The sequence below is a fragment of the Ranitomeya variabilis genome, chromosome 5 (assembly GCF_051348905.1).
Source record: "Ranitomeya variabilis isolate aRanVar5 chromosome 5, aRanVar5.hap1, whole genome shotgun sequence".
NCBI classification, from domain to species: Eukaryota; Metazoa; Chordata; class Amphibia; order Anura; family Dendrobatidae; genus Ranitomeya; species Ranitomeya variabilis.
In genome coordinates, this window is record NC_135236.1 from 403703512 (window position 1) to 403719628 (window position 16117).

Genomic DNA, 16117 nt, shown 5'->3' on the forward strand with positions numbered 1-16117 from the left:
GTGCTGACACCGGCCCTGGTCATAACTCTGATCAATAAGGAAATTGCTTTGGCTATCTACCATATTTTTCAGACTGTGAGATGCACCAGATCATAAGCCATACCGAGGTTTTATAGAAGAGGAAAATAGGGAAAAAGTTGCAGCAAAAGACATGGTCATGATGCACTGTTATTGGGGGTCTGCTGCTGACACGGTTATAGGGGTAATGTCACTTAATTCTGTACTAATATCCCCATTCTGGTATGCAGTGGGGGAAATAAGTACTGTATTTAATCCCTTGCTGATTTTGTAAGTTTGCCCACTGACAAAGACATGAACAGTTTATAATTTTATGGGTAGGTTAATTTTAACATTGAAAGATACAATATCAAATATAAAGTCCAGAAAATCACATTGTATAAATTATAACAAATTGTTTGCATTTTGTAGTGAGAAATAAGTATTTGATCCCCTACCAACCATTAAGCATTCTGGCTCCTACAGACCAGTTAAACACTCCTAATCAACTCGTTACCTGCATTAGAGACAGCTGTCTTACATAGTCACCTTTATAAAAGACTCTTGTCAACAAACTCAATTAATTAGTCAAACTCTAACCTCTACAACATGGGCAAGACCAAAGAACTTCATAAGGATGTCAGGGACAAGATCATAGACCTGCACAAAGCAGTAATGGACTACAAAAGAATAAGTAAGACTCTGGGTGAGAAGGAGACAACTGTTGGTGCAACAGTAATAAAATAGAAGAAATACAAAATGACTGTCAATCGACATAGATCTGGGGCACCATGCAAAATCTCACCTCGTGGGGTAACCTTGATCATGAGGAAGGGGAGAGATAAGCCTAAAAGTACACGGGGGGAACTTGATAATGATCTCAAGGCAGCTGGGACCACAGTCACCAAGAAAACCATTGGTAACACATTATGCCGTAAAGTTTAAAATCCTGTAGTGACCACAAGGTCAAGAAGGCACATGTATTATTATATTATTATTTATTTATATAGCACCATTAATTCCATAGTGCTGTACATGAGAAAGGGGTTACATACAGGGTTATAGATATCATTTACAGTACACAAATTTATGATGACAGACTGGTACAGAGGGGAGAGGACCCTGTCCTTGCGGACTTACATTCTACGGGATACTGGGGAAGAGACAGAAGGTCGGGGATGTGGCAGCTCTGGTGGTGATGAGGCGGCAGCTCAGGTGGTTGGTGTGGCGGCAGCTCGGGTGGCTGGTGAGGTGGCAGCTTGGGTGGTTGGTGAGGCGACAGCTTGGGCAGTTGGTGAGGCAGCAGCTCGGGCGGTTGGTGAGGCGGCAGCTCGGGCTGTTGGTGAGGCCGCAGCTCGGGTGATCGGTGAGGCAGCACAATGGTTATTGCAGGCTGTAGGCTTTCCTGAAGAGATGGGTTTTCAGGTTCCATCTGAAGGATCTGAGGGTGGTGGATAATCGGATGTGTTGAGGCGTGGAATTCCAGAGGATGGAGATATTCGGGAGAAATCCTGGAGGTGGTTGTGTGAGGAACAAATAAGTGTGGAGGAGAGTAGATAGTGGGAGATTAGTTCAGAGATATAGAGAGGGAACAGGTTGTGGATGGCTTTGTAGATCAGTGTTAGTAGTTTGAACTGGATTTGTTGGGGAATTGGGAGGCAGTGGAGGGATTTGCAGAGGTGAGAAGCAGGGGAGTAGCGAGGAGAGAGATGGATTAGCCAGGCAGCAGAGTTGAGGATAGACTGGAGTGGTGCAAGGGAGTTAGCGGGGAGGCCACAGACAGAGGAGGGTGTTGCAGTAATCGAAGCGGGCAATGATGAGGGCATGCACAAGAGTTTTAATAGATTGTGGGGAGGAAGGAAGAGAAATGCTGCCTATGACCCAAAAGAACACCGTCCCCACTGTCAAGCATGGAGGTGGAAACATTATGTTTTGGGGATGTTTCTTTGCTAAGGGCACAAAACTACTTCACTGCATCAATGGGAGAATGGATAGAGCCATGTACTGTAAAATTCTGACAACCTCCTTACCTCTGTCAGGACATTAAAAATGGGTCGTGGCTGGGTCTTCCAGCAAGACAATGACCCAAAACATACAGCCAAGGCAACAAAGGAGTGGCTCAAAAAGAATCACATTAAGGTCATGGAGTGGCCTAGTCAGTCTCCAGACCTTAATCCCATACAAAACTTATGGAGGGAGTTGAAGCTCCGAGTTGCCAAGCGACAGCCTCAAAATCTTAATGATTTAGAGATGATCTGCAAAGAGGAGTGGACCAAAATTCCTCCTGACATGAGCACAAACCTCATCATCAACTACAAAAAAGTCTGACTGCTGTGCTTGCCAACAAGGGTTTTGCCACCAAGTATTAAGTCTTGTTTGCCAGAGGGATCAAATACTTATTTCTCACTGCAAATGGGTTGAATAATTTTGATTGCAATTATATATAAGATAGTACCCCAGATATCCCAGCATGTACTCTGCTACATTAAAATTCTGAGTTGTGTGCACATTGACCAGATTAACAGGACATATTGCAACTTTATTCCAAAGGATTAAGAAACCATTTATACATTCTATTAAACAGTTTGTACTGTTATTTCTACAGCAATATCATCACCATAAGAAGCATTTTTTAGTTTGCTAGGTAATCTCTGTAGCTCATAAGTGAATTCACAGTGCTGTAAATGTAAAAACTGTCACAAGGAAAAATAACCTTGTTCATTATGCATAGTTTAGCATGATTTTGCATGCATTAAAGTGTATTAAGCTACATTTTAGGTTCTGTTTCACTATGATGAGTAAGAATTTTTAACTGTGAGAAATATAGGACTGTCAAAAGTCTCTAAGAGGGCTATGATCTTATGTTCTATGAAAGGACAGAACATTATATCATAAAATTCAAATATAATTGTAATGCAGAATTAAGTTGATTAAACTTTAACTTTATATATAATCTAGACTTTCTTTGTTCCCTCCAAAAACCCATTGACTGCAAGAAAATATATTGCATACATAGAGAATTACGCATCACTAGTAGTGTTGAGCGATACCGTCCGATACTTGAAAGTATCGGTATCGGAAAGTATCGGCCGATACCGGCAAAATATCGGATCCAATCCGATACCGATACCCGATACCAATACAAGTCAATGGGACTCAGGTATCGGACGGTATTCCTGATGGTTCCCAGGGTCTGAAGGAGAGGAAACTCTCCTTCAGGCCCTGGGAACCATATAAATGTGTAAAATAAAGAATTAAAATAAAAAAAATCGCTATACTCACCTGTCCGACACAGCCGGGACCTCGGCGATTGTAAGCGGCAGCGTTGTTTCTTTAAAATTCGCGCTTTTACTTGCTTACGTGAATTCCCGGCTTCTGATTGGTCAGGGCGGCCATGTTGCCGGGACTCGGACCAATCACAGCAAGCCGTGACGAAATTACGTCACGGCTTGCTGTGATTGGTCCGCGTCCCGGCAATATGGCGCCGTGACCAATCACAAGCCGTGACGTCACGGGAGGCTGGACACGCGCGCTTTTCAAAATAAGCGCGTGTCCAGCCTCCCGTGACGTCACGGCTTGTGATTGGTTAATGGCGGCCATGTTCCTGGGACGCGGACCAATCACAGCAAGCCGTGACGTAATTTCGTCACGGCTTGCTGTGATTGGTCCGCATCCCGGCAATATGGCGTCGTGACCAATCACAAGCCGTGACGTCACGGGAGGCTGGACACGCGCGCTTTTCAAAATAAGCGCGTGTCCAGCCTCCCGTGACGTCACGGCTTGTGATTGGTTAATGGCGGCCATGTTGCCGGGACGCGGACCAATCACAGCAAGCCGTGACGTAATTTCGTCACGGCTTGCTGTGATTGGTCCGAGTCCCGGCAACATGGCCGCCCTGACCAATCAGAAGCCGGGAATTCACGTAAGCAAGTAAAAGCGCGAATTTTAAAGAAACAACGCTGCCGCTTACAATCGCCGAGGTCCCGGCTGCGTCGGACAGGTGAGTATAGCGATTTTTTTTATTTTAATTCTTTCTTTTACACCTTTTTACATTAATGTTGTTTCGATACCGATATCCGATATTACAAAAATATCGGATCTCGGTATCGGAAATTCCGATACAGCAAGTATCGGCCGATACCCGATACTTGCAGCATCGGAATGCTCAACACTAATCACTAGTGATTGTATGCAAATTTGTTACGGTGTACACAACAGTGATGACTGGTATTAGAGGTAGACAACAAGAAGGATCACGCGAATGCAGCACCGTCTGATGGAAAAGCTTATTCTATTTCTTTGCGTTTGTAGTTTAACCCCTTTCCGACATCAGGCATAATAGCACTCCGATGTCAGACTCCCCCTATTTGGTGCAGGCTCCAGCGCTGAGCCAGCACCTTTCCGGGGACATGTCAGCTGATATAAACAGCTGGCATGTGCCCGCAATAACCGCTAGTGGAATTGTGCTCCACCTGTGGCTGTTACCAAGATAAATGCTGCTTTCAATCTCTGACAACGGCATTTAACTCATGCTTCACGGAAGCCCGTCACTAGTCACGCCCATCGGTGACCCCGTCACATGATTGCGGGTCATCAATGGGTCGGCATGACAACCAGAGGTCTCCAGTTTACCTCTGCAGTTGTCATAGCCAGATTGCTAGGAGCGCCGCTCGGTGGTCGGCGCTCATAGCAAGCAAGCATTTCTGCTACACACAGGCGATTTGATCATCACCTGTGTGTAGCAGAGGAGATCAAAGTAGTGCAGCTTCTAGTCTCCCATGGAGACTATTGAACATGCAAAAAGTAAAAAAAATGTTTTTAAAAATATAAAATAAATTAAAAAAATATAAAAGTTCAAATGACCCCCATTTGACCCATTTAAAATAAAACAATAAAAAAATCAAATATACACATATTTGGTATTGCCGCATTCAGAATCGCCCGATCTATCAATATAAAAAAAATCAGCCTGATCACCGTGCCAATTTTTTCAATTCTGACCAGTGTAAGTTTATGAGGCAACAACTCTGTAACGCTTCAACGCAGTTCCATGGTTTCCTGTGCGGTGGACTACAGGAAAATGGCCACCGGTTGGAGGCACATGCGCAGATGGAGATCTCGGCACCAAGATCTCAGCACCGCCGGACACCCATAGCAGCACCACACATCAGAACACCCCCTCATTCCAGCCTGTGGACTGCAGTATCACCCTACTCCTGCCTCCTCCAGCAGCGACCCAGGGATCCTGCTTCACCGCAGTCACCACCCCCGATAAGCAATAAGATGCATGGATTATAAAAAGCACCACCATTTTATTTGAAAAAAAAAATCCTATTTTTCTCCTCAAAATTTGGGGTACATCTTATTATCTGAAAAATACGGTATGTCACATAAAGTAGTTAATAAATAACGCTTACCACATGCCCACTATATGTCAGCACAAGTTTTAAAAATAATTTTTTTGTGACAAAAGTTAGGAGGGTTACATTTTGACCAGCAATTTCTCATTTTTCCCATTAAATTATCAAAACCATTTTATTACGGACCCAATCACATTTAAAGTGACTTTAAGGGGACTATATGACAGAAAATATCCAAAAATGACAGCATTCTAAAAATTGCACCCCTTAAGGTGCTCAAAACCACATTCAAGAAGTTTATTAACCCATCAGGTGCTTCACATGAATTAATGGAATGTGGAAGGAAAAAAATGAACATTTAACTTTTTACCACAACAATGTAGCTTTAGCCCCAAATTAATTTTTTTTATAAGGGTAACAGGAGAAAATGCACCATAGAATTTGTTGTGTGATTTCTCTTGAGTATGCCAATACCCAATATGTGGTAGGAAACTACTGTTTAGGTGCAAGACAGGGCTCAGAAGGGAAGAGTACAGGTTGAGTTTTGGAATGCGAAATTGACTGGAATCTAGAGAGGACACAATGTCCTGTTTTTAGGGCCCCTAATGTGCCTAAACAGTGGAAATCCCCACAAGTGACCCAATTTTGGAAATTGCACCCCTCAAGGAATTTATCTAGAGTTGTGGTGAGCACCTTGAACTCTCAGGGGCTTCACAGAATTTTATAATGTTGAGCCGTGAAAATTAAAAAACACATTTTTCCCACAAAAATGTTATTTTAAATTTGTTTATTTTCACAAGGGTAACAGGAGAAAATGGATGCCAAAATTTGTTGAGCAATTTTTCCTGAGTACATCAAAAGCCCATATTTGTTGGAAAATGGATGCTTGGGCACACAGTAGCGCTGGAAAGGGAAGGAGCACTATTTTAGCTGGAATAGGTTGCGGATGCTGTTATGGTTCTCAATGGCAAGAGAACATAGCCCAGCAAACATAAGAACTAGCTCTTGGAAGGATGGAAACTAAACTGACCATGAACTAAACCTGCCGCAACACTAACAGTAGCCGGGTAGCGTAGCCTGCGTTTTATCCCTAGACGCCCAGCGCCGGCCGGAGGACTAACTAATCCTGGCAGAGGAAAATATAGTCCTGGCTCACCTCTAGAGAAATTTCCCCGAAAGGCAGACAGAGGCCCCCACAAATATTGGCGGTGATTTTAGATGAAATGACAAACGTAGTATGAAAATAGGTTTAGCAAAATTGAGGTCCGCTTACTAGATAGCAGGAAGACAGAAAGGGCACTTTCATGGTCAGCTGAAAACCCTATCAAAACACCATCCTGAAATTACTTTAAGACTCTAGTATTAACTCATAACATCAGAGTGGCAATTTCAGATCACAAGAGCTTTCCAGACACAGAAACGAAACTACAGCTGTGAACTGGAACAAAATGCAAAAACAAACAAGGACTAAAGTCCAACTTAGCTGGGAGTTGTCTAGCAGCAGGAACATGCACAGAAAGGCTTCTGATTGCAATGTTGACCGGCATGGAAGTGACAGAGGAGCAAGGCTAAATAGCGACTCCCACATCCTGATGGAAACAGGTGAACAGAGAGGATGATGCACACCAGTTCAATTCCACCAGTGGCCACCGGGGGAGCCCAAAATCCAATTTCACAACAGTACCCCCCCCTCAAGGAGGGGGCACCGAACCCTCACCAGAACCACCAGGGCGATCAGGATGAGCCCCATGAAAGGCACGGACCAAATCGGAGGCATGAACATCAGAGGCAGTCACCCAAGAATTATCCTCCTGACCGTATCCCTTCCATTTGACCAGATACTGGAGTCTCCGTCTGGAAACACGGGAGTCCAAGATTTTTTCCACAACGTACTCCAACTCGCCCTCAACCAACACCGGAGCAGGAGGCTCAACGGAAGGCACAACCGGTACCTCATACCTGCGCAACAATGACCGATGAAAAACATTATGAATAGAAAAAGATGCAGGGAGGTCCAAACGGAAGGACACAGGGTTAAGAATCTCCAATATCTTGTACGGGCCGATGAACCGAGGCTTAAACTTGGGAGAAGAAACCCTCATAGGGACAAAACGAGAAGACAACCACACCAAGTCCCCAACACAAAGCCGAGGACCAACCCGACGCCGGCGGTTGGCAAAAAGCTGAGTCTTCTCCTGGGACAACTTCAAATTGTCCACTACCTGCCCCCAAATCTGATGCAACCTCTCCACCACAGCATCCACTCCAGGACAATCCGAAGATTCCACCTGACCAGAAGAAAATCGAGGATGAAACCCCGAATTACAGAAAAAGGGAGACACCAAGGTGGCAGAGCTGGCCCGATTATTGAGGGCAAACTCCGCTAAAGGCAAAAAAGCAACCCAATCATCCTGATCTGCAGACACAAAACACCTCAAATATGTCTCCAAGGTCTGATTCGTCCGCTCGGTCTGGCCATTAGTCTGAGGATGGAAAGCAGACGAGAAAGACAAATCTATGCCCATCCTAGCACAGAATGCTCGCCAAAATCTAGACACGAATTGGGTACCTCTGTCAGAAACGATATTCTCCGGAATACCATGCAAACGGACCACATTTTGAAAAAACAGAGGAACCAACTCGGAAGAAGAAGGCAACTTAGGCAGGGGAACCAAATGGACCATCTTAGAGAAACGATCACCCACCACCCAGATGACAGACATCTTCTGAGAAACAGGAAGATCCGAAATAAAATCCATCGAGATGTGCGTCCAGGGCCTCTTCGGGATAGGCAAGGGCAACAACAATCCACTAGCCCGAGAACAACAAGGCTTGGCCCGAGCACAAACGTCACAAGACTGCACAAAGCCTCGCACATCTCGAGACAGGGAAGGCCACCAGAAGGACCTTGCCACCAAATCCCTGGTACCAAAGATTCCAGGATGACCTGCCAACGCAGAAGAATGAACCTCAGAAATGACTTTACTGGTCCAATCATCAGGAACAAACAGTCTACCAGGTGGGCAACGATCAGGTCTATCCGCCTGAAACTCCTGCAAGGCCCGCCGCAGGTCTGGAGAAACGGCAGACAATATCACTCCATCCTTAAGGATACCTGTAGGTTCAGAATTACCAGGGGAGTCAGGCTCAAAACTCCTAGAAAGGGCATCCGCCTTAACATTCTTAGAACCCGGCAGGTAGGACACCACAAAATTAAACCGAGAGAAAAACAACGACCAGCGCGCCTGTCTAGGATTCAGGCGTCTGGCGGACTCAAGATAAATTAGATTTTTGTGGTCAGTCAATACCACCACCTGATGTCTAGCCCCCTCAAGCCAATGACGCCACTCCTCAAAAGCCCACTTCATGGCCAAAAGCTCCCGATTCCCAACATCATAATTCCGCTCAGCGGGCGAAAATTTACGCGAGAAAAAAGCACAAGGTCTCATCACGGAGCAATCGGAACTTCTCTGCGACAAAACCGCCCCAGCTCCGATTTCAGAAGCGTCGACCTAAACCTGAAAAGGAAGAGCAACATCAGGCTGACGCAACACAGGGGCGGAAGAAAAGCGGCGCTTAAGCTCCCGAAAGGCCTCCACAGCAGCAGGGGACCAATCAGCAACATCAGCACCCTTCTTAGTCAAATCAGTCAATGGTTTAACAACATCAGAAAAACCAGCAATAAATCGACGATAAAAGTTAGCAAAGCCCAAACATTTCTGAAGACTCTTAAGAGAAGAGGGTTGCGTCCAATCACAAATAGCCTGAACCTTGACAGGATCCATCTCGATGGAAGAGGGGGAAAAAATATATCCCAAAAAGGAAATCTTTTGAACCCCAAAAACGCACTTAGAACCCTTCACACACAAGGAATTAGACCGCAAAACCTGAAAAACCCTCCTGACCTGCTGGACATGAGAGTCCCAGTCATCCGAAAAAATCAAAATATCATCCAGATACACAATCATAAATTTATCCAAATAATCACGGAAAATGTCATGCATAAAGGACTGAAAGACTGAAGGGGCATTTGAAAGACCAAAAGGCATCACCAAATACTCAAAGTGGCCCTCGGGCGTATTAAATGCGGTTTTCCACTCATCCCCCTGCTTAATTCGCACCAAATTATACGCCCCACGGAGATCTATCTTAGAGAACCACTTGGCCCCCTTTATGCGAGCAAACAAATCAGTCAGCAGTGGCAACGGATATTGATATTTAACCGTGATTTTATTCAAAAGCCGATAATCAATGCAAGGCCTCAAAGAGCCATCTTTCTTAGCCACAAAGAAAAAACCGGCTCCTAAGGGAGATGACGAAGGACGAATATGTCCCTTTTCCAAGGACTCCTTTATATATTCTCGCATAGCAGCATGTTCAGGCACAGACAGATTAAATAAACGACCCTTAGGGTATTTACTACCCGGAAGCAAATCTATGGCACAATCGCACTCCCGGTGCGGAGGTAATGAACCAAGCTTAGGTTCTTCAAAAACGTCACGATATTCAGTCAAGAATTCAGGAATCTCAGAGGGAATAGATGATGAAATGGAAACCACAGGTACGTCCCCATGCGTCCCCTTACATCCCCAGCTTAACACAGACATAGCTTTCCAGTCAAGGACTGGGTTATGAGATTGCAGCCATGGCAATCCAAGCACCAACACATCATGTAGGTTATACAGCACAAGAAAGCGAATAATCTCCTGGTGATCCGGATTAATCCGCATAGTTACTTGTGTCCAGTATTGTGGTTTATTGCTAGCCAATGGGGTGGAGTCAATCCCCTTCAGGGGTATAGAAGTTTCAAGAGGCTCCAAATCATACCCACAGCGTTTGGCAAAGGACCAATCCATAAGACTCAAAGCGGCGCCAGAGTCGACATAGGCATCCGCGGTAATAGATGATAAAGAACAAATCAGGGTCACAGATAGAATAAACTTAGACTGTAAAGTGCCAATTGAAACAGACTTATCAAGCTTCTTAGTACGCTTAGAGCATGCTGATATAACATGAGTTGAATCACCGCAATAGAAGCACAACCCATTTTTTCGTCTAAAATTCTGCCGTTCACTTCTGGACAGAATTCTATCACATTGCATATTCCCTGGCGTCTTCTCAGTAGACACCGCCAAATGGTGCACAGGTTTGCGCTCCCGCAGACGCCTATCGATCTGGATAGCCATTGTCATGGACTCATTCAGACCCGCAGGCACAGGGAACCCCACCATAACATCCTTAATGGCATCAGAGAGACCCTCTCTGAAATTCGCCGCCAGGGCGCACTCATTCCACTGAGTAAGCACAGCCCATTTACGGAATTTCTGGCAGTATATTTCAGCTTCGTCTTGCCCCTGAGATAGGGACATTAAGGCCTTTTCCGCCTGAAGTTCTAACTGAGGTTCCTCATAAAGCAACCCCAAAGCCAGAAAAAACGCATCCACATTGAGCAACGCAGGATCCCCTGGAGCCAATGCAAAAGCCCAATCCTGAGGGTCGCCCCGGAGCAAGGAAATCACAATCCTGACCTGCTGAGCAGGATCTCCAGCAGAGCGAGATTTCAGGGACAAAAACAACTTGCAATTATTTTTGAAATTTTGAAAGCAAGATCTATTCCCCGAGAAAAATTCAGGCCAAGGAATTCTAGGTTCAGATATAGGAACATGAACAACAAAATCTTGTAAATTTTGAACTTTCGTGGTGAGATTATTCAAACCTGCAGCTAAACTCTGAATATCCATTTTAAACAGGTGAACACAGAGCCATTCCAGGATTAGAAGGAGAGAGAGAGAGAAAGGCTGCAATATAGGCAGACTTGCAAGAGATTCAATTACAAGCACACTCAGAACTGAAGGAAAAAAAAAAAAAAAAGAAAAAATCTTCAGCAGACTTCTCTTTTCTCTCCTTTCTCTGTCAATTAATTTAACCCTTTTTGGCCGGTCAAACTGTTATGGTTCTCAATGGCAAGAGAACATAGCCCAGCAAACATAAGAACTAGCTCTTGGAAGGATGGAAACTAAACTGACCATGAACTAAACCTGCCGCAACACTAACAGTAGCCGGGTAGCGTAGCCTGCGTTTTATCCCTAGACGCCCAGCGCCGGCCGGAGGACTAACTAATCCTGGCAGAGGAAAATATAGTCCTGGCTCACCTCTAGAGAAATTTCCCCGAAAGGCAGACAGAGGCCCCCACAAATATTGGCGGTGATTTTAGATGAAATGACAAACGTAGTATGAAAATAGGTTTAGCAAAATTTAGGTCCGCTTACTAGATAGCAGGAAGACAGAAAGGGCACTTTCATGGTCAGCTGAAAACCCTATCAAAACACCATCCTGAAATTACTTTAAGACTCTAGTATTAACTCATAACATCAGAGTGGCAATTTCAGATCACAAGAGCTTTCCAGACACAGAAACGAAACTACAGCTGTGAACTGGAACAAAATGCAAAAACAAACAAGGACTAAAGTCCAACTTAGCTGGGAGTTGTCTAGCAGCAGGAACATGCACAGAAAGGCTTCTGATTACAATGTTGACCGGCATGGAAGTGACAGAGGAGCAAGGCTAAATAGCGACTCCCACATCCTGATGGAAACAGGTGAACAGAGAGGATGATGCACACCAGTTCAATTCCACCAGTGGCCACCGGGGCAGCCCAAAATCCAATTTCACAACAGGATGCCATGTCACATTTGAAGAGCCCCTGTCATGCTAAAACAACAGAAACCGCCACAAGTGATCCCATTCTGGAAACTACACCTCGCTAGGGGAGAAGTATTTTTAACCCTCAGGTGATTCACAAACTTGTATAACATTCGGCTGAGTAAATGAAATATAACTATTTTTTCCACCAGAATGTTTTTAAAATGGGTAATAAGAAAAAATGAAGAGTACAATTTGTTACGCCATTTCTCCTGAGTACATCAATACCCCATATGTGGTCAAAAACTACTTTTGAGGCACAATGCAAAACTCAGAAGGGAAGAAGTGCCACATAACAGTGCAGATTTTGTGGCACTGGTTTGAGGGTGCCATGTCACATTGGCAGAGCCTCTTGGGTACCAGGAGAGAAGAAACCCCCATATATTACTACATTTTACAGACTAGTAGTGCAGTGTCCACAGGTGTGTCACAGAATTATATACCATTGGTCAGTGAAGAAAAATAATTACATTTTTACCACAAAAAAATTGTTTTACCCCATATTTTACATTTTCACATGGGGATATGGGTAAAAATGGCAACAAAATGCATCACACAATTTCTGCTGAACGTGGCAATACCCCATATGTGGCTGCATAGTACTGCTTAGCCACACAGCGAGACTCGGAAGGGAAGGAGCGCTATTTGACTCTTGAGAGAACAAATTATTGTATATTGGACTCAATATACAAGGCCACTAAGTGCTAGAAGAGCAGATTCCCCCCTCAAGTGACCCCATTTTTAAATTACACCCCTTTGGGAATTTATCTACCTGTGTAGTGACGATTTTGACTCCATGGGTATTTTCCAGAAACCAGCTGCAGTGGATGTTGCTGAGTGAAAATTGCAAACTGACATTGCAGTGATCAATACTTTGAGTGACCAGTACATTATAACCAGCTAATGCTTCTGGAGACATGCACCTGTAAATTAGGTGGGCTCTCATCATTACAGAAATGCCAAACATGTGGGCGCTACATGTGGTTTAGGCACACTGGGGGGCTCAGAAGGGAGGGGGTACTTGAATTTGGGAGCACAGAATTTGTTGGATTCCTTTTGGGGGTCAGGAGCAATAGTGCTTTTACTGAGCCTTTGTACTATCAGTAAAATGGAAGCTCTCTATATTTCTATTGACAGGTGATGGACCTGAGAGTGGTACTCTGTGCTGAGCACTTACTTTGGGGTTTCCATCAAAATCTCCAAGTGACGTGATTAACATGAAACCCCCGAGGGATCCATTCACTATAATGAGGCAGCAGAGTTATCTTTGACTCCGTTTGGCCTCTGTCCAGTGTTGTCCTTCTTTTCACAGGTGTGTAAAACTGTGGCTGACCATGCTTTTATGCATGCCTGAAAAGACGGATATCACCAATATCCTCCATCTGCCTCATTAAAGGGACTATTCCACCAGAGGTACCGTCTCAATCACATATTCCACAGATTTACACGGAAACCCGGTATAAGCGCTCAGTGCAAACCGCAGCATAAATGTAAGGCAATCCTTACAGCAATCTTTGGGAGGCAGAATGGATACATCAACGGCAGGTGAAGAATCTGTTTTATTTATTTCTTACACCATTCCTTGTGCGGTATAAGTGATTAGGCGACTTTATTCTCCAGGTCAGTGCGTTTACAGCAATACCAGATTCATATGGGGTTTTTATGTTTGGCTGCTGTCAAAAACTAAAAGATGCTTTTTTTTTAGAAAAACATTTTTACATTGCCATATTTTGAGAGCTATAATTTTTCCATATTTCGGCTGACAGAGTCATGTTGGTAGATAAGCTCACATTTTTTGGCCTAATTTTGTGCTAAGCATCTCCTCTGTTTTTTATAGATTTCACAAGCCATTATGCTATTCACATTTCATGTATCACACATTCCCTTTCTTTAGTACAGTTGAGTGCAGCCATTTATCTATTTGCTACGTAAGTTGTTTTTGGTTATGCACCAGTTCAGACTAGTTCTGTGTTCAGTCAGTTTAACATTACTTGTTATGCACCATTTTTTTCAGACTTGGACACCCTGCCCTTCATCATGTTGTGATTATAGGTAGGTAGAGGTAAGTGTTCACACTAGGCAGTCAGGTCAGGGACCCATCCGATCCATGAGATTACCTTGACGTTGGTGGATGGGCTCACATTTTTTGGCCAAATTTTGTGCTAAGCATCTCATGTGTTTTTTCATAGATTTCAAAAGCCAGTATGCTATTCACATTTAATGTATCGCACATTCATTTGCTTTAGTACAATTGAGCGCAACCATTTCTCTATTTGCTATGTAAATTGTTTTTTGGTATGCACTAGTTCAGACTAGTTCTCTGTTCAGTCACTTTACCATTAGGAGTCACGTGAGAGCTTGTTTTTTGCTGGACGAGTTGATGTTTTTATTGAAATCATTTTCAGTCACAAGACATTTTTCGCTTTCTATTCAGATTTTTGGAAGGCAGAATGAGCAAAAAGCAGCAATTTAAAAATAATTTTTTCATTTGTTTTTTTTTTTTCCGTTCCGTGTGTGGTAAAATTTTTAAGACAATTTTATTCTTTAGGTCAGTGTGATTACAGCGATAGTTCAATTATATCTTTTTATGTTTTGCAGCTTTTACACAATGAAAACAATTTTATAGAAAAAATAATTGTTTTTGTATCGCTTTATTCTGAGAGGTATAACTTTTTTATTTTTCCACTGATTGAGCTGTGTGGTGGTTTGTGTTTTGCAGGACAAGATGATGTTTTCATTGGTTCCATTCTTATTTCAATTTGACTTTTTGATCTCATTTTATTCCACTTAGGCCGGTGTCACACTCGGCGTAAGACAATACGGTCCGTTTTTTACGTCCGTACTACGGCCGTAATACGGAGAAATGTTCCCAAAATAGTGATCCGTAGTCAGGGTGTGTCAGCGTATTTTGCGCATGGCATCCGTACTGCGAGATTTTCGCGCAGGCTTGCAAAACCGACATCTAATGGATTTATGTGCTCAAATGTTCGGGAAAACATATATACAGTATATATATATATATGTCATTGAGACACATATATATATATTCTGTATTTAGATTTCATTCAGCGCGATATCTGTGAACAGCCGGTAATTCAATTACCGGCTTTTCATTTCTCCTGCACAAACCCGACAGGATATGAGACATGGTTTTCATACAGTAAACCATCTCATATCCCCTTTTTTTTTGCATATTCCACACTACTAATGTTAGTAGTGTGTATGTGCAAAATTTCAGCGCTGTAGCTGCTGAAATAAAGGGTTAAATGGCGGAAAAAATTGGCGTGGGCTCCCGCGCAATTTTCTCCGCCAGAATGGTAAAGCCAGTGACTGAGGGCAGATATTAATAGCCAGGAGAGGGTCCATGGTTATTGGCCCCCCCGTGGCTAAAAACATCTGCCCCCAGCCACCCCAGAAAAGGCACATCTGGAAGATGCGCCTATTCTGGCACTTGGCCACTCTCTTCCCACTCCCTGTAGCGGTGGGATATGGGGTAATGAAGGGTTAATGCCACCTTGCTATTGGAAGGTGACATTAAGCCAGATTAATAATGGAGAGGCGTCAATTATGACACCTATCCCTTATTAATCCAATTGTTGGAAAGGGTTAAAAAACACACACACACATGATTTAAAAGTATTTTAATAAAATAAACACAGCGGTTGTTGTAATAATTTATTGTTCTCTCAATCCATCAGGAACACCCTCGCTTGGAAAAATAATAAACGCACAAGATACATACCTTCTGGTGAACCGTCTCGTCCCACGAAGTAATCCATCTGAAGGGGTTAACTAATATTACAGGCAGGAGCCCTGCTAATGCAGCTGTGCTCCGTGCCTGTAATCCCCGGGTGCTGAAAGGAAAGCAGTGATCTGTACTTACATTGAGTCGCGGTGATGCGCCCCTGCTGGATGTTCTCATGAACTGCAGCCTGGGAACTTTTTCCCACGCTCCAGGTCATATGAGGACATCCACCAGGGGGCGCATCACCGCGAATGAAGGAAATGTAGGTCAATGACCTACATTTCATTCATTCGCCGGGGATTACAGGCATGGA